The sequence below is a fragment of the Notechis scutatus genome, chromosome 2, assembly GCF_049901735.1.
Source record: "Notechis scutatus isolate UNSWTSFEM ecotype Mainland chromosome 2, rNotScu1.2, whole genome shotgun sequence".
In the NCBI taxonomy this organism is placed as follows: Eukaryota; Metazoa; Chordata; class Lepidosauria; order Squamata; family Elapidae; genus Notechis; species Notechis scutatus.
In genome coordinates, this window is record NC_142010.1 from 106,610,399 (window position 1) to 106,636,345 (window position 25,947).

At 41.8% G+C, this 25,947-nt stretch overlaps 1 pseudogene across 1 annotated transcript in view; it reads right to left on the reverse strand.

The window, feature by feature from the left end:
* The window catches only part of LOC113430925 (fructosamine-3-kinase-like), a 179,191-nt pseudogene extending 154,326 nt beyond the window's left edge, over positions 1-24,865 (reverse strand). Inside the window, exons 1-2 of the transcript XR_015747384.1 lie at positions 24,813-24,865; positions 22,300-22,561 (exon numbers count right to left, since the gene is read on the reverse strand). The product of XR_015747384.1 is annotated as a fructosamine-3-kinase-like (transcript). The remainder of the gene's footprint in view (positions 1-22,299; positions 22,562-24,812) is intronic.
* Positions 24,866-25,947: the final 1,082 nt, after the last annotated feature.

The window sequence follows — 25,947 nt, forward strand, 5'->3', positions numbered from 1 at the left end:
TTGTTAGGATATAGAGGTGTCTGTTCCAGCACAAACGTGCCAACAAAGAACGCACTTCTGGTGAAAATGTTTCCGTTGCAAGTCTTGCTCCCTATTGAGAAAAGCCAATACCCTTCATTCTGTCAAATGGCACTTAACCACTGCCATTTCTCTGGAAGAACGAACATTTGTGTTATATTTTCCAATAGCAAAAACTGGGGTCACCAGGGTGTCTGCTGTTTCTAGCCAAATCCAGATGGGGTTTTCCTATAAACAAGTGCATACAGAATATTTATACAGGCAGTGGCACCTGACGCCTTAGCACTCAGGACATTCTATTGAGTAGCCACTCATACTATAAGTCACGGCCGTGCATTAAGTAAATATTTTAATATAGCCATGTCACTGTTTATTATGGAATGGCGTGGGCCCAAATGCTTGCCTAATGCTTGGTTAAAAAGTCAGTTTACACCATCCTTTACAGTGAATCAAAGAATGCATAAACGGGACTCTTTTGTTACTCAGAGCTCTGTTTACTTTACTTTTCTGTAAACCTTTCGAAACACTTGCTTATAAGAGCTGATAGAACCCAGATTTTCCCCTGTACCAAAGGTGTCCTTGATGTCAGTAAGGTACCACACAGAGTAATCAATGGAGTTTCCACTGAATAAGCACCAACTTTCTCCTCTGCCCCTCCACAGCTTTGTTTAGAAAACAGAGCACAAGGAAAGAATGAAGACGAACTGAAGTCTGAGTTAGCTTAAAAAAGAATAGCAGCAAGGAATTGACCATGATAGTTGCAAATGCCATGGTAGAAGCAGGCTGGTGTTGGAGTTGGCCAGTTTGTAAATAAATTCTCTTACAGTGTTGCCTGCAGGTGGCTACTTGAATCTGGTGCTGATTATTGAACATTTTGGAATGTGTGATAAATACAGAGACAGAGTGCATTTTCGAGTTGGCAGCATGGTATATAAGCTAATATAGCATCAGTTCCAAACATATATTTTGTATTGCAAAAGATTCTTCACTGAAGAGTTTTCTGCAAAATCAGTGGACTTACATAGTTTTTTTTTTTTTTTAATGCAATAGCAGGTAGTTCTGAATGCTCCAGGGAAATCTAGCAAATAGAACAAAAGTTATCCTGAAATCCTAAAGCTTTCATGTAGATGCTGTCCAATTGTGTCTCTGGTTACATTGGTGCAGATCTGTTTGCAAATAAGTAACTCTGTACAGAATGATCAATATGCATATTTTCTTAGTTTAAACAAGAAGTAGAATATGAAAGTATCCTTTTCAGAAATGGAAGGGGTTCATTATTAATAACTGTTTGTCTTTAATGTTAGGAGATTGGTGCAAATGTAAAATCTATTTGACGTTTCCAATTGCAAATATAAAGATGATTTTAATTTTGCTTACTTCAGTAAATCTTTCTGCGCTGGACTGTTCAAAACTATAAATATTCATGGTATAAATGCACTATGAGTCTATTTAAAAGGATTAACCTTATCCCAGTTTTGATTGCCTGGTAAGAGATTATGTGGAATTGTGTGAGGCTTCCCCCCAACTCCAGATTAGGACATTCTTATCCAGAAATCATATTTGTGCTTTTAGGAATGTTTAACCTTCATATTTAATATTTTATTTGGCTTCCTTGGCTTTTCTTTATTTTCTTTCAGATTCACATTTTTGATTCTACATGGAGTTAAATTTATATAATCTGAAAAATTTAACAATTTTATTCTTTGTAAAATTTATACTATTCTTTTAAGCATGGGTCTTCTTTAGAGATACTTTTGAAATAAATAATATTTTATTTACTTCTGAAATACAATGGACAGAAACTTGTTTTGCTCCAGATCACATATAATCTATAATTACTGGATTAACATTATTTGAGGGTTGAGATTGTTTTGAAATGTCAAAATCATATACAGGTCTATGATATGTGATTAATGAATAGATAGTGTATAGTATGTGTGAGGGTAATCATCTTGCTATTAAGATAAAAAGTTGTACAGAGTTAAAGCAATGAATATTTTTAAAGAAATGCTGATTTCTCTCTCTCTCTCAAGAGACACAGAAATTTCCCTTTCACAAGGGGAAATATTTCTTTTGCCACCTTGAAATACTTTTGCTAACATTATGAGATATGTATCAATCTCCTTTCTAAACAAAAGCAGGAAGTTATGTCAACATACTTCAGCAATGCATAAAAGCGTACATTTTCATTCTGTAGTAACTGAACAAGTTGGAAGCAAAAGGTGGAACTGTAACAACCACAGAATGCTTTCAAGGAAGGTATAATTGTACATACGTAGCATCCAAAAAAATCTATAATGAATATATAAACAATATACATTTTGCATTTTATATATATTCAGGAAATTGAAAGCATCCTCACAGTTACCATTTGAAATATTAGCATATGCATTTATCGGTAGAATCAGAGGCTTTAAGTATTTTTTGTCAAGGCAACCTGGTCTACCCAATTATGGGATGGAGCATACCATGTCCGTTTTCGCCTTTCAGTCCTGGTCCAGAAAACTTCACAGGCAGTCGCTTTCACGACAAATTATTTTTGTGTTGGATTTGTGTTTTACCAACAAAGAAATAAATCAGAGGCTTTAATCGCAGAATATATGGAAGTTGATACCAATTTCTCACATTTCTGCCTAGCATATTGTGTGAACCTAGGCTTTGTGCTTAATTTATGCATTAATGGTTCTGTATGATTGCCACGATAATTGAGCAATCTTCTCAATTTATAATTTACAATTTTATTCAATTTTCTTGGCTTGCATGAAAAATTAATTACTAGGCTGAGTTTGCACAATGTGCAAATGCTAATGTGGTTTGGAATATCATCATCATTATCATCTTAAATACATTGTAGCTTGTCTACACAGTTAATATTAGAATCCAAACCCAGCAACTGGAATTAGCAGGATGCAATTACATCCAGCTTGCTTGGATGTAAATTTAACTGGTCATTGTGGTCTTTATTTTTTGAGTAAAAATGTATCCCTTCATGCTGCAAACTATACTTCAAGTTTATGCCCAGTCATCTTTCTTTGCAGAAACATTGCACATAGTCTAGATGTCACAACAACTATGGTGTCATAGGACATATGTGCCTATGAGCAAATTCCAGCTTCAGCCAAAAGCTCGTTGTAAATATCAGTCCAGGCATGGAAACTTAGGAGAAAAGGTGGCTAAACATGGATGATGTTTCAGAGAAGGGACATGGGCTTGGAAGCAGATCAAGCAAGAAGTCTGACAGCTTGAATGAGAAATGTATATGGCAATGGCAGTAACATCTAATTTCAGAACCAGGGTGGTCATTTAGGTAGCAGTGCTTACTCCCCTTTAGTTTAACTGTTCTTTTACATAGAACTCAATGTACTCATAGGATAGATTGCATTTGGCTCCTCTGAACATCTGCTTCTGCAGCTGAAGCTGCAAGCTTGTGTACCATTTGAAAACATGGGTTCTGCAGCTGATAAGAATCACAAAAATTTACTCCTGGGGGGGGGGGTGGATTTCTAAAGTAGCAGATAATTCACTTTTATTGTCTTCCTATATTAATGGTAGCAGTAAAACTTAGCAATGCATTATTCATACCTTGCTTTAAAAATATTTATGAAAATTACTGAGGAGACCCAGTAATTATGTGTCTGCCCTCCGGAACACCAGAGGAGAGATCTTGATCTTCTTCTTTGTGGTGTCCCCTTGGGTATTGAAGAGTGCTATTATACTTAACCCCAGTCTACTCTTTTCAAGGCTAAACATTTCCTATTCCTTCAGCCTCTACGGGAATTTCTAGTCCCTTAATTTAAAAACTGTATGACAAATTGCCTTTTTTTTTTTGCAGTCACATTGTGGTGTTGTTTCTTATTGCAGTCAGCCATTATCCTTTTCTTGTATCTGTTAATTTTTCTAGTCAATGTCATTTTGAATTTTTATTTCTCTCTTCTAGTAGATTCTCACTCTACTCCAAAGGCTGCTACAAGCTCAATATGTTCCATGTTAGAGGGAAAATAAGCTCTCCCATTGAATTTTACTGGCAAATTCATATTCTCCATGTGTAGTTGTTCAATGAGTTGTTCAGTGAGCTTGTTCCTTAGGACAATGACATGTATGATATTCCCTTTACAGCCTCTGCTTGACATGAAGCAATCACTCATTACTCACAATGGACAGGTAGAAGTTTTCAGGGCATACCCCCTGTAGGAAGCAGCTATTGAGAAAAAGAGCTTCTCACCCTTCATGATTTAATTTAATTTATTCAGGTTAGTCACTGCCTGAATCCAAACCTCTGGTCAGTGTACAATGAAGGCAAACAGAACAAAGATAGAATGCAATAATTATAGAAGGTATAAGACACCAATAAAAATAAAAACTGATGACAAATCTGGCTACCCATGCCACACCCTCAGACAATCCAGTGGGAGCCCCAGACACCCGAACCCAAAGACCTGGGAAAACCACTAGTCTTTAAAGCTCTCCAGAATGCAATCGTAACAGAACATGTTGTTTCTCGTCACTCTTTTATACTTCATTCTCTTTCCACTGTTAAACTCCATTGGCAACTTCTTATTAGTCCTCTACATTGCGCAGATGGTTCTTAAATGCTAGTGCAATGATGGCAAACCAATGGCGTGCATGTCAAAGGTGGCAAGCCACAACCTTTCAGGGGACACACTAGCATTTACTTACACTAGACAGCAACAACTCTTCATGTTCTTGCATGAGTTATGGGTGCCATGGAGGCTGCAGGAGAATGGGGTGTGCTTTTGCACGGCGTCCAGACCCTCCAAAAACCATGGGACAGGGCCATGCATTTGTGCAGCTTTTACAGCCTCCAAAAATCATGTGAGAATGAGGTGTGCTTTTGCACAGGTTTTGGAGGTTGAAAAAAAAAAATCTTCAAAGCTACTTCAAGAAGGAATAACTCGTGCAACCTAAAGCAGCCTCATGTAGGCTACAGGTGCCTATCAGCAGATCCTGAGGAGTGCTTGGACACCGCAGCAATTGTGTTGTTCCCCAAGGCTCATATATCTTGGGAAGCACCATGAAGCAGCATTTTTAAGTGTCAGTGGTGCTAGATCTGAAGTCAAGGCCAGGTCTCTACTCCAGACCCAGCCTTGGCACTGCTGTCAAGTGCCACTAATCAATGTAGTCTAGATGGAAGATAAAATAGAAAATTGTTTCTTTTTTTGTTGGTCTGTGTTGAGAGAGAGAGAGAGGACGGGAGGGAGGGAGGAGAGGGAGATGCCAGCAGAATCAAGTTAGGTATTTCCAAGTTTTTGACTTGGTAAGTCCAATAGGTTCATTATCTATTATTCAGTAACTTTTGTTACTCCATAACTGCTTATTATGCAGTTGTCTTTCAGCAAATTGAGAATTTCTCTGTTTGTTTGTTTGTTTTTGTTTTCTTTGAAATAATAGCCTGATATCACTATTTTAAGATTTTAAAACAATGGCAATCCTTCTTTAGTTTGATTCATACATTTTACACACACACACACACACACACACACACACACACACACACAGAGAGAGAGAGAGAGAGAGAGAGAGAGAGAGAGAGAGAGAGTATATTTCATATTTGGCATTGTAACTAAGCCTATTTTGTTGCTGGTCTTTTCAGAACCTTCTTCAGCTCTCTTGGTGACACAGTACAGAGGGATGAGCAACTGGTGGCTCTCACATCCTTTTTTTTTTTTTTTTTTACTTTTTACCCCTCAAGATTGCCTGTGGTTGTGGTTGTTAAAAACTGTGGCCTAGACACCTAACTATGAGGTTGGAAAGAAATCAAAACTGTTTTGTGAGGTCTAAAATAGACATCCTATACTACGATTTCAAAAGGACAGAAGACATTTCTCAAATTTCTCTAAAAACAGTTCCTTAAAATTGTTAAGTATAACAACTTATAACTCAGAGGTTGTTAATCCCCTACTTTAAAGCACTGTAAAAAAACGGCATTGTGATAATGATCACTCTGTAAACCATAGCTAATTTGATTATTCAAATCCCCACTCTATTTAATTCAACCTGCATAATGATTTGGTTGCTCCTTATGGAACTCCATTATTTCTAAAAAGATTGCTACAACATAATTGAGGCACTATTCTTATTAAGGAGATTATCATTTCAGACTGTCAGCGACATACCTTCTGGGTAGAGCTATTACTTTCTCATGTTTTAACTGAACCATCTGATTCTGTCTCTTATCCAGTTACAACCCTGCCAGCACTATTCTAAACCTTTTTTTTTTTGAGAAAAAAAAAAAAAACATAAGCTGGGCATTGTTTTCAACCAAGCCTTGTTACAAAAATCTACCTCTCTTAACCTTCAATGAATTTGGGAGATTCTTGGGGAGATTTGGGAGATTCTTGGGGAGAAAACCCTCAGCATCTTGGCTGATTTAAATTTGGAAAACAAGAGTTTCTGGAAGACCAGCTGTAATTGTTATTATTTCCAAAAGAATGACATACATATATGTGTCTTTTTCGTCAGTTCTTCTATATATCTTCTATATATCTAGCTTAATGATTATTTAAAAAAGAGATTTTAAACATTTATTCCCTGCTTATTCTCAACGTAGTTCCAGGCAGTTCATAATGTCAATAAAAATATAAAAGTGTAAAAAACATAGAGGTGGTATTCAGCAGGTTCTAACCAGTTCTGGAGTACCAGTAGTGGAAATTTTGAGTAGTTCGGAGAACTAGCAAATGCCACCTCTGACTGGCCCCACCCCCATCTATTCTCTGCCTCCTGAGTCCCAGCTGTTTGGCTGGGTCTTCTTTTGTTGCCCTGCACAGGAGAACGGAGCTGGAAAGCAGGTTAGTGGGGTAGGGAGGGAATGGGATTTTGCAGGTACCTTCCCTAGGAGTGGGGAGGGAATGGAGATTTTGCAGTATGCTTCCCCTGCCATGCCCACCAAGCTACATCAATTAAGCCACGCAAGGCCCACTGTTTTATTTAGATTATTGAAATAGTTAATAAAAACAGCAGCAGAATTATGCATTAAGGATTTTCCTAGAAATAAAAATCTTCAGATCTTCACCAGCTTCTAGAAAGTTGCTAGTGAAAAGTGGGACAGGTATACTGGAGACTGGAAACAACTATGAAACATATCTTTATTTGGGTTAACAATGGGGACTACAAATTAAAAATAGAACTCTGATAGCCATGGTCTTGCATCTGAAAGCCTTATTGATTTTAGTGGCCTTTCCCCCCAGTAAGTTTTAATTCAAGTACACTTGGGGATATATATTCTGTTGCTAGGAAAGGAATATGTACTTCTAAATTTACTTATTCTTGCAGATAAACACTACTCTGTCAAAGTGGCCTTATTGCTAATAGTGGGAAGGGAGAAAAATCTCTGCCATTTTGAATGTTTCATTTTTGTATCCATATTTGGAGATTTGCATTTAATTATGAATACCTGCTATAGGACAAAAAGTGCTTACTTAAATATTGTGAGCAGAAAGAAAAAAAATCAGTTATGCGTTCACAAATTTGTCTGGTTTAAGAAGCACAGTATCGGGCAGAGAAGAACAGCAAGTTTATATTAAGAGAAGAAGGGATTATTATAGGGTAGGTTTTTTTTTTCCTAAGGCGCCCTATATCCTCTTTCCTTCTATAACCCTTTATTTGAAGATCTTTTATCTACCAGCTTAGCTTCCTTCAAGACAGCCCTGTGTGCATGCTTAGGATGCAATTTGACTTTGTGCTGTTTTTCGTTGTATGTTTTCTGTACGTGGATTAGTGCAAGATTAGTGGAGTGTAAATCCTTAATCCCCTGGCCTCTGAAATATATTGTTTTCAATTTCCCGCAGGGCAGCCCTGTTCCATCATGTAATTTTAAACTATTTATCTGAGCCAGATTTTTTTAAAAAATTGATATAATTTTAAATTTGGCATCTTCAAACTGCCTTTGTTTAAACAGTATATAATTCAGTGAATTTTAATGTTCTCTCTCTGTATGTGTATGTGTGTTTGTGTTTCTGTGTGCTATTAAGGGTATTTTTTAAAAAAGAATATTCAATATTTCTAAGTAGATTTTTGGAATGCCAATTGGCGACAACAGGAAAGGGACAAGGGGTGCTTTCAGGATTATTCTTTCTTTTAAGGTGGCTTCGCTGTGGGTTTTTCCCCCCTGAGCTGTTGTCTATAACAAGCTATAAGAACCTTTTCCTCAATTAACAACCTCAATGGTAATTTGCTTGCTGGCCTTCACTACTGGTACACATTCTGCATTTCACTTGATTCAAAGTGCTGTGGCTAATACGGGTATTAATGAATATGCATGAGTGTTAGACATTGTCAAATTATGAACTTAGCAATTTTTTTAAAAAAATTGTCCAACTCCTTTCATAAAGACCATGCTGCTGGAGCAATAGAATTTTATGATATCAAAGAATGGCACAGAATTCTTATTTTTTTCAAAGAACAAAGATTGTAAACTCTGCAAAAAAAGGAGAGAGAAAAATATTTAAGTGATTCTTCATTACTACCTCACATTATCAGATAATATATCCTTTTGTTATATCATAAATCATTTAACTGTTTCAAAAACCTTTCAGACCTATTTGCCTAACCTAATCAAACATGTGGAAAATATCAGAGTTTTTTTTCCCTTTTTTTAAAAATAATTGAACATTATTTTTTTAGTTCTAGAATGTTCAATTGTCGGTGCTTGAAGAGGGTTTAAATAATATGCAATTCTGTTTGGCTAAAGACAATCTATAAAGGAATTTCCTTAGCTGAGTTTGCATGGGCCAGAAGAGTAGCAGGGATTCCTCTCAGGTGTCCCGAGGGCCATTTGTTTACCTCTGAAAGTTATAGGATTTTTTTTTTTTTTACAAAAACCTGGCCATAGAGAGGAATTAGCTAACCCCCATTCAGGTCATGTCAAAGCGGTCCTTGGTCAGGGAGCTTCTTTGTTTAAAGTCTCATACAACTCTTCCATCTTTCCTGCAAAGGGCAAATGGTCCCCTCACCTCTGCACTAATATTAACAGGAGAATAATAATCTTCTTTATAGACTACAAAACCAGAAGCATTCTTCATACTTTTATTCTTTGTTTCAGAAAAATGTAATTGTCATCTTCACATACTTTTGTAAATGATTAAGATTCAGCTGGTTCATTTCTTAAATTCTTATTTGGGCTTTTCATGTCTTCTTTTTAGAATGAAATGGAGGAAATCTGTCTCATTATATGAAAAATCTAAGAATGGTAAAGAGATTAAAGTGGAGCCACCAAACTAGGCAAGGTGACTTGAACATAATCTTGAAATAGATCTAGAGAAACATAATTCTAAGTCAGAACCAAATAGGCCAATATATCAGGAGTTGCTCCATAAAGTCATGTTCTAAAAGAGAAATCATGGATATATGGTTCTAAGCCACACTGCATAGCTATAGATTTTTTTTCTATAAACACTTGGGCACAAATATTTGGTGGTCATTTTAGTGATGGAACAATTGAGTATCAAATGAGCAAGCGCTGAAGACCAGAGGAATCACCATAGGTAAAAGAAAGGAGGGATCCAAGTAGACTGGAGTCTAACAAGAAGCTTTTAGAGTCTTTGTTGTTTGCAAAGAGATCACCTTATCTGGCTAATTTTCAGAATCCAAGTAATTAACCATTCAAACAAAAAAGTTGGTGGAAGAAAGAAGGATTCAATAGGTATTTTGTACTGGGTAGGCCTCCTATCTATGACAGAAGAATATTCTTCAACTCTATGAAAAACCAGCATGCAACCATCATATGAAACCTCATTAAAGTTATCAAATTACTTTGATATTTAAATTACTGCCCTAGATAATTTAATTTTCCACACTCAGTTATTATCTAATAAACCATGAGGGTAATCATAATTACAAGCATAACAGCTTCATTTTAAATTACACTATAGCCTATTATTTTATATAGTAAAAATATTTTAAATTGAAAATGTTGACTTTTCAGTTCCACTAAATACATGCACATTATAATAGCTAAACAAATTGGCCATTTTCTAGAATTATTGTCAATGGAGAATATACTTTTTGGCCTGTCTGCATTTCAACCCCTTGGACAATCCAGAAAAACTCTTATTGTCTATTGCACTGTAAACATCCGCTTAAAAAGAATAAATATGTATGTGTTTTATCAGCAACATTATTTTGAGCAGAATCCCAGGAACCCAAACATGCTACAATAAACATGCAAAGAATGTGATAAGTTTTATCCATGTAGTGTTCCCCCCGCCCCCCCCCCTCTCTCTCTCTGCCTTCTTTTACGGTTTGATGACAAGCTGTCATAACTCTATTGCTACATTCTGTACAACTTAGAAAACATATTTACTTGTACTTGAATTTCTGCAAAGATGAACATGGAAACATGTAAGTCAACTGAATGAATGAAACATCTCTATTTCCACTGTAATGGTTTCCACCCAACAGAAGATGCTGGAACGATAAGGGGGAGGAATGTTGAAAAAAATAAGCATGATCTAAATTACCTAAACTTTATAACTCTAATTAGATGTGGTTAAATGCAATCAATTACACACTTTTATTTTGGCATGGGTGTAAATAATAATTATAGGATTATACATTTATACCAAGTCATTGAATTGAAATAGGAGTATATTTAACTTGACTGTAATCGGGAAAATGCTGTAAAACTGTACCAGCATACTGTATCTGTACGCTAATTATTGCTGGTTAATTTCTCATCATTCTCTGCTTCTCCTTTTTATAGTTTTTTTTAAATAGAATATCAGTACTGGACAGTTCTTTCAATAGAAGTTGAATCCAAATGTTTATGTCCTAGCAATTTACATAGACATCAATTTACATAGAGGACTGCCCTCTATAAAATAGCTGCATCCTGATTGCAGGACAGAACCAAAGGGAAAAGGGAAATATAGCAACTTCTTCTATCAACACTTTCCTTTGTACCTGATACCCTTGGTGAGAAGGAAGTGAGAAAGTTGGGTGGGGGCAATCATGTATTTTCTTTCTCTTTTTATTACTTTTTCAGTAGCAATGTGGATCTGGAAATTGGTGGTGTTTAATTTATGTCATGTACAAATGACTCATTGGTTTAGAAATAGGAAAAATAAATAAATAAATGCTAGGCTGCAAGAAGGTAGCCCAAGGGAAAATTTATTTTCCTGAGTGTGAAATCTCTCACAAGAGACTCAGAAACAGCAGTGCACTACTTTCCCAAAAGCAGTGCACAAGTTTTCAATCACAGGGAATAGTGTGTCTCTGGCAATGTATGTATCCTTTTTTTCCCCTTAAAATCTGAAATATTTCAGGCTGTTTTACAAGCATCTGGACAATTTTGTAAGCTGTGCTAGTTGTAAATATTCCTACTCAGCTTCTAGAGGAAGTGAATATTTAGACTTTAAATCTGCAAAGGAAATATAATGTGTTCTTCAGCCATCAATTTTTTAACAGAATATGACCAACTTTATTTTGTAAAGAAAAATGAGCCTGCAGTGCATATTTTCAGCTCACAGCTAAGGGCAGATTTTAAATATTCATCATGGTGCTTACCATTCCTAATAGCTCAAGAAGTTTCCATTTGGGAGTGGACAAAGGCAGAAAGCTTCAATGCACAGAAGCAAAAGCAAAAATTTGAAGAATCACTATTAGTAAAATCTGCTTCCATTTGATTTGTCCCAAAGACTGATCAGTTATTATTATTATTATTATTTCCATCTGAATGGTTTTACTAGTAACAAAAAAAAGCAAAGCACAGAAAAACAAAGCAAAAAAAGTCACTAAAATGCATCATTTCTTGGAATAAAAACCCTATTGTTATGAGAACAACAACTTCTTGTAACAAACTGGAATCTACTATAGTGTGTAGAATGAGTTCTTACATTTTTAAAATGGGATTTAGATTATGTAGGTCTGCCTAATGCATCAATTTAGTTTCCAAGCATCAGAATAATCATTCATATTTAGTCATATAACATTATTTAATGTTTTATGCTGCTTTCCATTCTATTTCATCTTGAAGCAGTTTGCAGTAGAATTACTGGAATCTCAAAATATAAATGCACATTCCCCCCTCAAAAAAGATGGAGTACTGAAGGAAAATTTTCAGAATCCAAGTAATTAAACATTTTTAAAAAAAAGGCTGGATGAAGAAAGAAGCCTTCAATGGGCATTTTATAATATGGGATGAAAAATTTAAGGAACAGAGTGCAGGCACCATTGACTTCTACCTGAATAATCAGAGAATGGCACTGTTGTTCAAATACAGAGCAGAACTTCCTATATATAGTGAGCACAGTACTCATCAGAACTATTCAGATTCTTTATAATAAATAAAAAAAGAAGTAATAGCATCACCTGTGCACAACAGGGGTGCTCAAGTCCCACAGCCCTTGTAAACTAGCTTGTATGATTACAGGTAGTTCTTCATTAGCAGCTACAATTGGGACCAGCATCCTTGCTGTTAAGGGAAGCAATCACCAAGTGAAAAAAACATATCACTATGCTTAGAATTTTACCTTAGCTCTCTTTGTTTTACAGAGTCAGAAGGATATGATCTTAAACAGCCTATATGAGTGAACCTGTATGGCAGGGAAGGCTTCTGGACACATGAGGAAGCCAAGTAAAAGGGCAAATCTTACAGCCCCTTTCTCCCCTCTCCGTCAGAATGCTCATTTCAGCATTGGAATAATTAGCAAGAAGGGAATTAATTTTTATTTACATTGGAGAGGAAGGGATTTTAAGAGACTAAGCAGGCACACAATAGGGAATACCCATTAAAAGGAATATACTGGTGTTAGCTGTTTGTCTTAGCATGCTGGAGGCTTCAAGCTACCAGCTGCTTAGCATGCAAACAAAAGCCTTTAATGTGAAATTGATTTGGATCTTGTCAATTTCAGGCAGCAGCTGCAACAATTGCTGAAAATCTCTAGTCAACTAATTAAGGTCACAGCTGAGCTTGTTAACTTGCCCTTTTTATCTAAAAGTACTCCACCAGTACATTTAGGGACAGCCTAGGAAGAATAGCAGCAGATCAGGAAGAGTTTGTTTAGATAATCACTGCACTCTGCAGGGGGGAAGACAAAAGAAAAAAATTGATCAGTCACAGGACAGTGCATACTAACTGAGTGTAATGGCAAACATGTCAGAGAGAAAGAGAGAGAGATGATTTGAAGGTCATAAATGTGGCCATTGGTCAAAAAGATACTTTTTCATCACTCTTGTAACTGGGAACAGTTGCTGTCTGAGATAGTCACTAAATAAGGACTACCTGTATTAAGCACAGGTAGTTAATCCATTTAATTGATTTAAATTACATTTAACTGTGTTAAACTGAAATTTGATGTAATTTCAGGTCATGCTTTTTGGAGAATGCTTCCCTTAGCAGTTACCATAAAGGTCCAATGTGGCTTCTAGATCCAGAAAAGCTGGACACTGCAGTATATAGCTATAGTGTGTAATTTCTTTAACCCTGAACACTCTTTCATTCTTGAATTTTTGATGTAAAAAACAGTAATTTCCACATGTGATGTGATGTATTGCTAGGAAAATCTTGTGGTTTTAATATCATACTGAAGTTTTGAGCTAAAAACAAAATGTTTGCATATAATTGAAATTGTATGTGTCAAGTGTCTCCTCCTAGGCTTTTTAGAAGCAGTAGGGCAGGGATGAGCCTGAAAATGTTTTCACAGCTCTTCCTGCCCACAACAAGATGGTGATTTTTTACAATAACTCATCTCCAAATCCAATGAGCTGAGAAAAGATGGAGAAATTAAATACTCTGAAGCTGAGACAGGTTTATTTCTTAAAACAAAGAAGACTGAAATCAACCTCTGTAAAAATCTGATACTGCAAGAGAGAATTTATCCCAGACAAAAGTTAATATAAACCTCAAACAGTTTATGCAGAGCCGATTCAGGAATCAGGCCTGAATTCAAATTTTCCTTTTTTAAATGGGAACTCGTTGTGTGGTCTAAATTGGGTAATACACATTGCAATATGTAATTGATGATATTAACTTGAAAGCAATTTATCTTCTTGATCACGACCTTATACTTTAGATAGAGGATATAGATGCCAATAGAAATATAAATAGCTACATATACATATGTGTATATTTGTGTGTATGTGTGAAATTAAGACATTAATCTATAAGATAGTGACTAATATTGGTGGTGTTTGGCTGTGGTATATCGTACTTGTTAGGATGGAGGTCTACTGGCAGTCAGTTTGGATGTGGGATTTTTTTGGAACACTTTAAAGACTTACAGCTTTCCACTTGCTCTGTCCTCTCAAAATGTTGATTATATCAAAGAGTTATTTTGAAATGACCCAGCTTTTCTGAACTCTTTTTCATTACTTTAGCCATTATCTGTATGAATATCTGTAGCAGTTTTTGTATGAAATCTTTCTACAGTTGCTTTGTTCCTCATTCTCTCTGAAAAAAAATTAAGAAAAGTTTCCTTGGCTCTCAAGGGCCAGGATTGTTTTCAGTTATTCAACTGTGGCATCTTTTTCATCTTTCTTTTGTTATCCCCCCTCTTGCTTAAAAAAGATGCAACCCCCCCCCCCAAAAAAAAAAATATGAAGGGAAGCTGAAAGATTTCCTAAATCAGCATTTGCTCTATAAAATGTCATGTGAAACCACCACAAGATTCTCACCACGGAGTAAGATATCATCAGTATGCTGATGATGGTGGATAATACATCTAAGGCCCTGGCTTATTCCAGTGTCTGGAGGCTATGAGGATCTGGATAGTACTGGCAAGACAGCAAGATGGAGTGGCTGGGGGTTTGTGAGACTTCTGGTTCTAGGACTATGCCACTGTTGGTGCTGGATTTAGCTGCACTGCCCCAGACAGACCCAGTGCAGAATGTGGGGGTCCTCCTTTACTCTTATACTTCTACTTTATTGTCTTCAGAAATATTTATGTTTTATGGTTTCATAGCTTTTAATCTTGTAAGCCACCCAGAGTTGTCTTGGAGTAAGATGGCCTGCAAGTAAACTTAATAAAATAAACATGGAGAAAAAAAACAGGTGGATGGAAGAAAGGGATAGGATGGACTATTCTGTGTGAGGACACCAAACAAGAAAATCACACATTGCACTGCAGGATTCCCTTCTTCAATGTTTTAATGCTTTCCTTTGAGTAACTTAGGTTTGCATCATAATTGCTACGTATCTGTAAAGCAGTCTTGGCTTTCATTTCAAATATCTGCAAGATGATTATATATTTCCATGTCATTGTGGGATTTATTTATTTTTACGACACCGCTTAGGGTACCATGCCAATACTCTGACGGTGTTGCCTTTCTTGCGGCAACACTGTCATTTTGAACTCTTACTGAAAAGACCTGTCTTTCCTTGCAGTATTTCAAACATTTATAGCCTCTCTGTACGTCTTGGTATTAAGCAGGATCAGAAACCCTGGAAGAGAGTTGTCTGCCACTTTGAGTCAGTAGATTTCATCTTGCTTGCGAGAGCCCATGTAAAGCTACCACTGTAATAAGAGTTTATGGGGCTTAATATTTATAGGCCGAGAAGAGACAGAACGCGTCCTGCTCTGTGTATAGTCTTGCGATTTATATGCTGGCAGCAGGGTATGATGGGAGATGCTTTTGGAGGCTAGCAAGTATGCTTAAGCTTTGTAAATATGTTGAGTTCAAGCTGAAGTGAGGGAACAGGGTGAAATGTTTTCAGGCCAAATCTAACATGGGGAGAGAAGGTTGGAGGGGGGAGAAAAACCCAACAAGTTCATGCTACTAGGGTGTGCTGGGAGAGCAGGCATCTCCAAGGGCACATCCTGACCTTCAGACATTCATTGAAGGACCCTGGGCTGCAGTTAGTGAAAATGAAAATGTTACACATGGTCGAAATCTCAGAATGATCTTACTTTTCTAATATAAAAAGCCTTCATGAGGAGCGCCGATGCTGGTGGTCTCCAAGCTTCGACAGTAACTTGCTGGCTTGAGTTCGCTATTTTTCACAAACATAAATAATCATAATCCATATAAAACTGTCATATCAGTTCAGCAGAGACGTCACTAAAGCTCTGGCCTAATTCATCAAAGATTTAATGTTCAGCCACAGAAACATTCATTATTTTTGGGGAGGGTGTGTGGTGTGTGTGTGTGTGTGTGTGTGTGTGTGTGTGTCTGTGTGTGTCTCTCTCTGTGTGTACACAGAGGCAGTTTCCTGGATTGTCCTGTCATCACCGACTTTCTCTTGGAAACATACATTGCATCAAGAGCTCCAAAATGCTCAGAAAGACGAATATTTAAAAAGCCAAGAGTAAACAATTATTGCTTGTTCTTTGCTGCTTATTAATCACAGAAAGATAAAGAGGATTTTGCTTGTTGTATACACAGCTGTAGATGGATTTCCATTATTTTGGATACACAACATACCCAAGTTATATTCATGGAAAATTAAATCAGGAAATTTGCAATAATATGCATAAGTTGCCCTGTAGAACTGGGTAGCATTATTAAAGGAGTACTGCAGTGGTGGTATTCAACTGGTTCGCACCGGTTCAGGAGAACTGGTAGTGATGATTTGTCATGGGTCGCCAAACCAGTAGTGACTTCTGGCTGGCCAGGCCCCTGACCCGGTCACCCAATCACTGCTCACTTGCTTGCCCTGCCCAGTCACTCCTCACTCCACACTGGGTCCTCGTGGCTTGCCTTTTTTTAACCTGTCTTCCCACATGGTGCCTGTGCCCCAACTGATCAGCCCTGATCTTCCTGCTCACAGATAAGCCTGCAAGTCACGCTAGTCCCCCCACCATCCCCAGAGCTTGCCTCCCCCCCACCATCCCCAGAGCTTACTTAAGCCCCCCCACTGTCCCTGGTCTCACTTGGTTGGCTTCACTGTTGGCACAGCCCCATCCCAGGCAGAGACTCTGGCTGCAGCCTAGTTAGCTGCTTCCCCCATCCCTGGGCTCACATGGTGGGACCAGAAGGATGGGCGGATGTCCCGGGGCAGCACATGTTGTGCACAATTTGCAGCAGCACCGGGGCATGGCTCCTGGAGCAGTAGCACCATGGCCGCTCACTTTCTTCCTTTTGTCCCCTGGGAGAAGGAAGAAAGCACCGCATGTGCACCCTGGGACATCTGCCCACCCTCTCAGTTCCCGGAGCAGTGCCACTCGCTTTCTTCCTTTTCCCGGGGGATGCACCACTTCTGGCCCAGCCTGGTCACAGGTGGGTGTCTGGCCCTTGGGGGGCACCTCTGCTACACTGGGGCTGAGAGGGGTGGTGAAGGTGCCCATATGCAGCAGCCCCAGTACTTCTGCCCACCCCACCCTCCCGGAATACTGCCACTGCAGCCGTTCACATTCTTCCTTTCATCCCCCAGGAACGCCACTGCCCACTTTCTTCCTTCTCCTGGGGGGCGAAAGGAAGAAAGGAGCGGGCACAGCAGTCCAGCTACCACCACTATTGCCGCCATTGCTACCTGCTTTCTTCCTTGTCCCAGGGGCGAAAGGAAGAAAGCAAGTGGCCACAGCGGTTACATGCTCTGGCCGCTGCCCCCGCTGTTTGATTTCTGCCTTCTCCTGGGGGACGATGAAATGAAGAAAGCAAGCGGCCATGGCAGCTGTTTGCTCCAGCTGCCGCCCCCCCACCTGCTTTCTGCCTTCTCACGTTGTCTGCTGCTCTGGAGCTTGCTGGATCATTTTGTCATAGTCAGACCAGACAGTTATGTGTGGGAGAAAGAGTGTGGTGTGTGTGTGTGTGTGTGTGTGTGTGTGTGTGTGTGTGATTTACATGCATTCAATGTCTATAGTCCAGAGCATTTCGGTCTACAAAGGATTGCATTTGGGATTAAATCAATACTGATTTTCCAGGAGGTATTTGTGAGTAATATGTTAATATTTGCTGGCTCCTGCTTATATTTTCTGTTTAGACTCTTGTACACATCCTTGAAAAGACTATTAATGCCAGTAGTACTGTAGTTTCTCCCCCTTTAGATTGAGAGAGAGAGAAAGAGAGAGAGAGAGAGAAGAGAAGAGAAGAGAAGAGAGAGAGAGAGAGAGAGAGAGAGAGATGTGGCTTCTTGGGAGTGCATTTTGGAGAAGTATCAAGAGAAATGCCAAAAGGGCAATCAGTTTGGGATTAAATTCCAAATTAAATTGGGTCGTCAGGGTAAGGAGACATGAAGAACTTTCAACTGCAGGTTTCTAAAAATCTTATTAGGATATTAATCTCATTTTTTAAATGAGATTTTTAGAAACCTGCAGTTGAAATACTGAAATGGTATAGGGTCCCCCCCAAGGCCCCTTGTAAGTGTTATTCTGTTATTCTGACACCTTTCCCAGGACTGTCGTGTCCGGCGCAGGAAGGAAGCTCGGAGTCAGTGACTAATTTCAGCTCTTTATTGTGCTCCGGTTACAGCTTAAAGTTGGAAGGAAAAACGGCGGCTTTTTATTTCCAAGCCGCGGCGGCCGCGACCAATGGCACCGCTTCGAATCTCCCGCGCTTAGCTTAACCAATCGCGGGAGATTCTCAACGGGCCAATCAGTGCGGCTTGCTCAGCCAATCCGGTCGCCGCGCGCTTTAGCCAATCGTGACGCGGGGTTTACAAGTATGTTAATTGACTGTACAGAACACCCCTCCCCTCTTGGTTTGGTCCTACGTAACGTAGTCCCGTAAGTAGGCGGGGCTTCGTACCTGCCTACTTGACCTGTGCAGGTTAGTTGTTGTTTGGCTTTCGACCAGTTCGGTCGGGGCCTCTGTGTCTCTTGGCCTCGTCGATGGAATCGTCTGGAAGGTGTTGCCGGGCCTGTCGTTGCAGCTCCCTCCCGGTCTACCCGGGTTGGTCGAGCTGCGACTCTCGCCGCTCCCGCCTGGTCTTTTCGGGCTGGTTGAGCTGGCCTGGCTGCTTCTCCCTGGTGAGGCTTCGAGTTGGCTGTTACCCGGTGAGTATTGCTGGTTATTTTCTGTTCTTTCTTGGCCCCCTGTATATTCCCTCCCCTCTTGGTTTGTGTTAATGGGGTCGCTTGTGCTTGCTTGCGTGTCGGTTGTGTTTCTTGCCCTTGATCTTAACTGATCGATGTGGCGTTTCCATGATTGTCCGTCCGTTGTTTGCAGTCTGTAGGAGTGGGGGCCTGTCAGTTGGGTTATGGTTGCCGGAACCCATAGTGGGTCTCCGGTAAGGTTCTTTGCATAGACTGCATTGCCTGGTGCAAAGGCCCGGTGTTTGCTGGATGAGTCTGGGGGCTTTTCCGGATTGTATGTGGGGTGCAGTCTGTCGAGTGGGGACCTTAGTTTCCTCCCCATTAGTAATTCTGCCGGGCTTTTGTTTGTCATTGTATTAGGGGTTATATGTTGTATTAGGAGCATTTTATTTATTTTTTCTTGTATGTCCCCGTGTTCGATTTTTTGGATGGTTTTCTTTGTAAATTGAACCATCCGTTCCACCCTACCATTGGCCGCCGGATATGCCGTCACTGTCAGTGCGTGTCGTATGCCCCGTTCCGCTAGGAATTTTTCGAATTCCAGGGAAATGAATTGGGGCCCGTTGTCCGACACGATGACATCCGGGAGACCGTGGGTTGCGAACAGTTTGTTGAGTACCCTAGTGACAGCTTCTGTTGTGGTGGTTTTCATGTTGCTTACCTCCAGCCAATTGGAGTAAGCATCCACCGTGATGAGGAATGTGTTTCCTCTTGTGGGGCTGGCGAAATCTATATGTATTCTGGACCATGGCCCCCTGGGGGTCTCCCATTCTAGTATCGGCGCGGCAGGGGGATTTGGTCTGGCTTCTTGGCAGCGTGAGCACCTGGCCACCCAAGCCTCAATTTCCTTGTCCATGCCTGGCCACCAAGCGTAGCTTCTGGCCAAGGCTTTTGTTCGTACGATGCCCGGGTGCCCTTCGTGCAAAAGTTTTAATACTTTCCCTTGTAGTTTGTCTGGTATGACCACCCTGTCCCCCCATAACAAACAACCTTTTTGCAAAGACAGTTCTGTTTGGCGGTTTCGGAATATCCTGAACGATTCGTCGTTGTCTTTTTCCGGCCACCCTTTTTCTACCCAATGCAATACCCGCGCCAGACGTTTGTCTTTATTAGTCTCTCGGGCAATGTCTGACGCGGTTATGGGTAGGTCGGGCAATGCCTCTATGCTGAGGGTGGTCGTCGTGGGGGCCGGGTCGTCATCGAAGTCGGGTAATGGCGAGCGGCTCAGTGCGTCTGCATGGGTGATTGTCTTACCGGGGTGGTGTGTGAGCCGGTAGTCGTAGGCGGCGAGGAACTCGGACCACCTTGTCATCCTGGGGGATAGGATGTTTGGGGTGGCCTTGTTCCCCGCCAGGATTCCCAACAGCGGCTTGTGGTCCGTGATAATGGTGAATCGGCGGCCGTAAAGGTACTCGTGGAATTTCTTTACTGCTGCAACGATGGCCAGGGCTTCCTTGTCCAGTTGGCTGTAGTTTCTTTCTGGTTTGCTAAGTGTCCTCGAAAAGAAAGCAATGGGTGCTTCTTTTCCGTCCGGCAGTGTATGGCTGAGGACGGCGCCGACGCCAAAAGGTGAGGCGTCGCATGTGACGGCGAGGGGTAGAGTCTCATTGTATTGTATGAGGACGGCATCCGAGGTTAGCAGGTCCTTGGTTTTCCTGAATGCGGTGTCCTCACGTGTCCCCCAGGTCCATTTTGCCATCTTATCCAGGAGCCTATGCAAAGGCTCCGCCGCGGTTGCCTTTTGGGGCAAGAATACATTGTAAAAATTTAGCAGTCCCAGAAATGCCTGCAACTCTGTTTTGTTCTTGGGGATGGGGGCTTCCTTGATGGCTTTTATTTTGTTTCCGGTCGGGTGGATGCCATGTCGGTCTAGGAGGTACCCCAGGAACTCGACTTGCTCTGTGCAAAGCTGGCATTTCTCTCTCTTCACTTTTAGACCGGCCCCTTTGAATTTCTCAAGTACCTCCCTTAGGCGACCCTCTAGTTCTTCCCGGTTGGCTGCTGACACTAGTACGTCGTCGAAGTAAGGGACCACCCCTTTTATCCCCTGCAGTAGTCTCTCCATGAGGCTTTGGAAAATCCCCGGGGCCACGCTGACTCCAAACTGGAGTCGGTTACAACGAAACGCTCCCCGGTGGGTGACTATCATTTGTGCCTCGGCGGTTTCTTCGTCGACCGGCAGCTGCTGATAGGCTTGCGCCAGGTCGAGCTTCGCGAAAACTTTGCCCCCCCCCAGTGAGTGAAGTAGGTGTTGCACTACTGGGACGGGGTAGGCGCTTTGTTGCAAGGCGCAATTGAGGGTGGCTTTATAGTCCCCGCAGATCCTTACTGACCCATCTGGCTTAACTGGGGTGACTATTGGGGTCTCTCACCGGGCGTGGTCAGTTGGCTGCAAAACCCCCTGTTTGACGAGCTTGTCAAGCTGCTCATCTATTTTTTTCCGTAGTGCAAAAGGCACCCGCCTCGGTTTTAGGCGTATGGGGGCGATGTTTGGGTCTAGGCTGAAGGAAATAGGGGGCCCTCGGTACTTGCCTAGGGTGCCGTCGAATACTTCTTGGAAGTCCTTAGCCAGCTGCTGCTCCCAGTCGGCTTCCTCGATGTGGTTTATTCCGGTGACCTCGATGCCAAGTGGTGCGAACCATTGGAGTCCTAGGAGGCTGGGTCGGTTCCGGTCCACGATTGTCAGGGGAAGTTTTGCGGTGCGGCCCTTGAAGGTCACCTCAAACTGTCCGGCCCCGATGACGGGGATTCGGTTCCCCTGGTAGTCCTTGACCACCAGTTTTTGGTTCTCCAGCCCTGCCTTTTGGATGTTTGGCACCAGCCGCTTGATTTCTTTCCAGGCGATCATGGAGAGGTAGGACCCGGAGTCCACCTCCATCCGGCAGGGCTCGCCCTCGATGTTCACTTCCACGTAGACCTTTCGGGCATCGGTGGTCTCGCCGTGGCCAATCGTGACCGTCTGATGGGTTTCCTCCCTCTGGTGGTCTTCCCCGTTTCGTCGCCCCCGGTTGTCTCGGTTCCAGCGATTGTCAGCTTGGCGCTCTCTGTGCCTGGGGGGTGTGTCGTCTCGCCTCCGGTTGCTCGGTTCTCGGCGGCGGGGTCTGTAAGTTTTTCTGAGCCGGCAGACTTGGGCGATGTGGCCCCTCTTATTGCAATGCCGGCAGGTCGCGTTGATGAACCGGCATTCTGATCGGAAGTGGTTGCCCCCGCACCCCGCGCACTGGGTCCCCGACTTACGACCTCGTTGATCTCGTCGGTCTCGTCCTGCCTGGAGCCGATGGACGTCTTCTTCTTCTTCCGGGGTGTCCGAGGCAGAGTCCAGGTCCCCGTGGTGTGTGGTGGTCTCTCGGCGGTTTGCCTCGGGGTTGTCGGCGCGGTCCACGTTCTCTGCCTTCCGCAGTTGGGCCGCTGACTTTTTGGTGGCTTCGGCTGCGGAAGCTTCCGCCATGGCGGTGGCGAGGTCGATGTCGCCCTTCGCCATCAGGCGGCTCTGGTCCCGGAGACCTAGGACCACGCGGTCTCGGAGAGCGTCGTCCAAGTCCTGGAACTCGCACAGGGCCCCGAGGTCCCGCAGGTCAGCTATGAAATCGCTGACGCTCTCGTCCTGCCGCTGGTTCTGCCTGTAGAATTCGTCCCGCCAGATGAGGATGGGCACGGTGGGGGCGTAGTGGTTTTGGAGTAATGGCTCAAGGTCGGCCCAGTCCATCGCCTTTACATCTGCGGGTTTCGCGAGGGCTTTGGCCATCTTGAACACCGCGGGCCCGCAGTGCGTCAGGAAAACGGCCCTTTTCTTCTGTCCGTTCGCGTCCTTCAAGTTGCTACTCTCGAGGAACATTAGGAATCGGTCTGTGTACGATTCCCAGTCCTCAGTAGCCGGGTTGAATGGTGTGGGCGGGGATCATCTAGTCGGTCTTTGTCTTCCTCCAGACACGTGCTCGGTGGTTCTTTCTTGGATCCCACCCTCGTCGCCAGTGTCGTGTCCGGCGCAGGAAGGAAGCTCGGAGTCAGTGACTAATTTCAGCTCTTTATTGTGCTCCGGTTACAGCTTAAAGTTGGAAGGAAAAACGGCGGCTTTTTATTTCCAAGCCGCGGCGGCCGCGACCAATGGCACCGCTTCGAATCTCCCGTGCTTAGCTTAACCAATCACGGGAGATTCTCAATGGGCCAATCAGTGCAGCTTGCTCGGCCAATCCGGTCGCCGCGCGCTTTAGCCAATCGCGACGCGGGGTTTACGAGTATGTTAATTGACTGTACAGAACAAGGACCTCTACTCAGATTTTGGCATCCTCAGTTTTCCTGCCTGAGCAGGGGGTTGGACTAGAAGACCCCCAAAGTCCCTTTCAACTCTGTTATTTCTCAGCTAAATAGCTAAGAGACTGAAGATGCCAAAATCTGAGTAGAGGTCTTGGAAAAGGTGTCAGAATAAGAGAATAAGACTTAGAAGGGACCTTGGGGGGAACCCTATACCACTTCAACAGGGGTGGGATTCAAATTTTTTAACAACCAGTTCTGTGGGTGTGGCCTAATTTGTGGGTGTGGCTTGGTGGTCATGTGACTGTGTGGGCATGGCTTGTTAACTGGGCATGGCTTGGTGATCATGTGACTGGGTGGGCATGGCTTGTATGTAAATATTATAAATATTTATGTAAATATTAAATTTTTTATTAAAAAAGAGCAACTTTTACCTGAAAGCAGGCAGGCAGATTGAGTTGCTCAGAGAATCACAGATTAATTTAGAGATCTATCTATCTGCAATTGGCTACCTGAGTCTGCACTGAAAAGCTTCAGTCCTAAGGAAGGTTCGGCTCTGCTTTTAGATTAGCTAGAAAGCAAGAAATCCAAGGATTTCTGCTTTCTGTCTAATCTAAATCTCCTGGCAGAGCAGAACAGGTAATGGTCGGGGGGGGGGAGGAAAAATAGCAACTTACCAAACCAGGCAAGTTGGATGCCTCGCATGCCAGGTAAGGAGTGAGTGGGCGGGGGGGGGAGGGCCAGCCAGTGGAGCAATTTGCCGATTCTCCAAACTGCGGACAATGGTGTGTGCAGCATTTGCAAGAAATCATCATCTGTGCCGCCTGGACAGCTGACAAGCACTGCGCTCGGGTGAGCAGCATTTGAAAATCCTCGTTTCCTGCTTTTTCAACCTCAGCTGTGCCACACAAAGCAGCTGAGGAGGGAAAAGCAGGGAATAAAGGACAGCCTAGACCCCAGACAGGCGGTGTCAGCTGCTCTTCGCAGCTACAGGTTCTATAGAACCGGGCCGAACCGGTAGCATCCCACCCCTGGGTTTATGGGAAGAATAGATAGAATAATGAAGAACAAAGCATTAGATAATACTTCTTTGCCTCAACTGCCTATTATAAGCCTATTATTGCTACTTTAGTATATCCAATAAAAATTAATAAAGGGGCCAGGTATAAATTGAGATGACTATCAGATGTGAATCTTTAGTTACTATAACATTTGATTATTAGTAAGCTTGTTCTAACAAAAAACCAAGGCTGTGTGTTCTGATAATTCCCAAAGATAAGTAAAAGAAGCAGGAGCCAAGACTACTTACTGTCCTGCTGCAGCAAATTACGATGCAAGTGAAGTCTTTGCCATGGGAATCTCCCATGTTTCAAGGGAACAGAAGAAGCAGTATTTCAATCAATCAATCAGAATAGACCTGGAAAGGACCTTGGAGATTTTCTAGTCCAACCATTTTAGGCAGGTGACTGTCCAGTCTCTTCTTAACAAACTCCAGAGATGAAGCACCCACAATGTCTGAAGGCAAGCCGTTCCACTGGTTAATTGTTCTTACTGCTAGGAAATTTTTCCTTAATTCCAGGGTTGCTTCTTTTCTTGATTAGTTTCTCGCTATACCCCTACCATAATTTCTCTACAACAATTTTTCTTACATTTTCCCTCTTCTCCAGTGCCATGTCTTGTAATTTATTACTTTTCTGCTTACAGCTCTTTGTTGGCTCTTGGGAAGCGCTGAACTTTCAAAGCAGAGGAACAGGAGTTTGTCTAAATCTCTTCAGGCTTGGTGATGAATTCTGGGATGAAGCAGGAGTTGTTAGCCCAGGAAAATGTGCTTGGTGGAAGTGCAGAAGTGTTTCACAAAGACAGTGGTTTCAGTGAAGTAAGTGATTCTTCTATCCAGGTGCCTACATTTGTTGAGAAGAATGGTGAGTTCTTTTTATAAAATTCTAGAGAAAAAGAGAGAGGTTAACCATAACTATGGTAGCCAATTCTTTACACACAATTATGGGGACGTGTCCTGTCATTTTAGGAATGTTGTTATTAAAGTTCTTTGTTAATAAAAATAGCATGGCAAGGTTCTGGAAAGAGGATTGGAACAGAGAAGAAAAAGAAACCTTGAATATTTTTAAATTGCTTCAAATTGATGATTATGATTTACTTTTTTTCTACTTATATTCATGGATCGTTTCATGGATCACTCTGCAGTGCTTAGTAACTTTACCCCTATCCTTAGAGGTTTATTGTACCATTTCCATAAGCCTCAAGGAGTGCAGTCAATGCTACTCATTTTGGAGATTGTTGCCCCGAACACCCCATTGTCTTATTCTCTTTGGAAATGATCTGTCCTAATGAAATGGGAAAAGAGGAATCTGTTTCAGCTATATCTCCTGGATTCCTCATTCAGTGCTTTCAAAACCTGGTGTCATCTGATGTGCTTCACAGCGCTAGTTCTTCAATGGCATCATACTGACTATTTGGAATGCATCCAGTGATTGACTATTCGACCCCTTGAGCATTATGCTATGGGATGCTGTACTTTTTACATTCTACAACAAACCATTGACTGATGTTATCTGGAAACTACCGGTAAATCAGAAGACTCTGTCCTCTGTCTCATTTTGAATGAAATCCTAGGGAATGACCGAAAACTTGAACTTGATGTTTGATAGCAAAGGGGGAGTGGATACAGGAAAATAAGCTGAATTGTAATACAGATAAGGTTGAAATATTATTAAGATGGGGCATTAGCCAACACAGA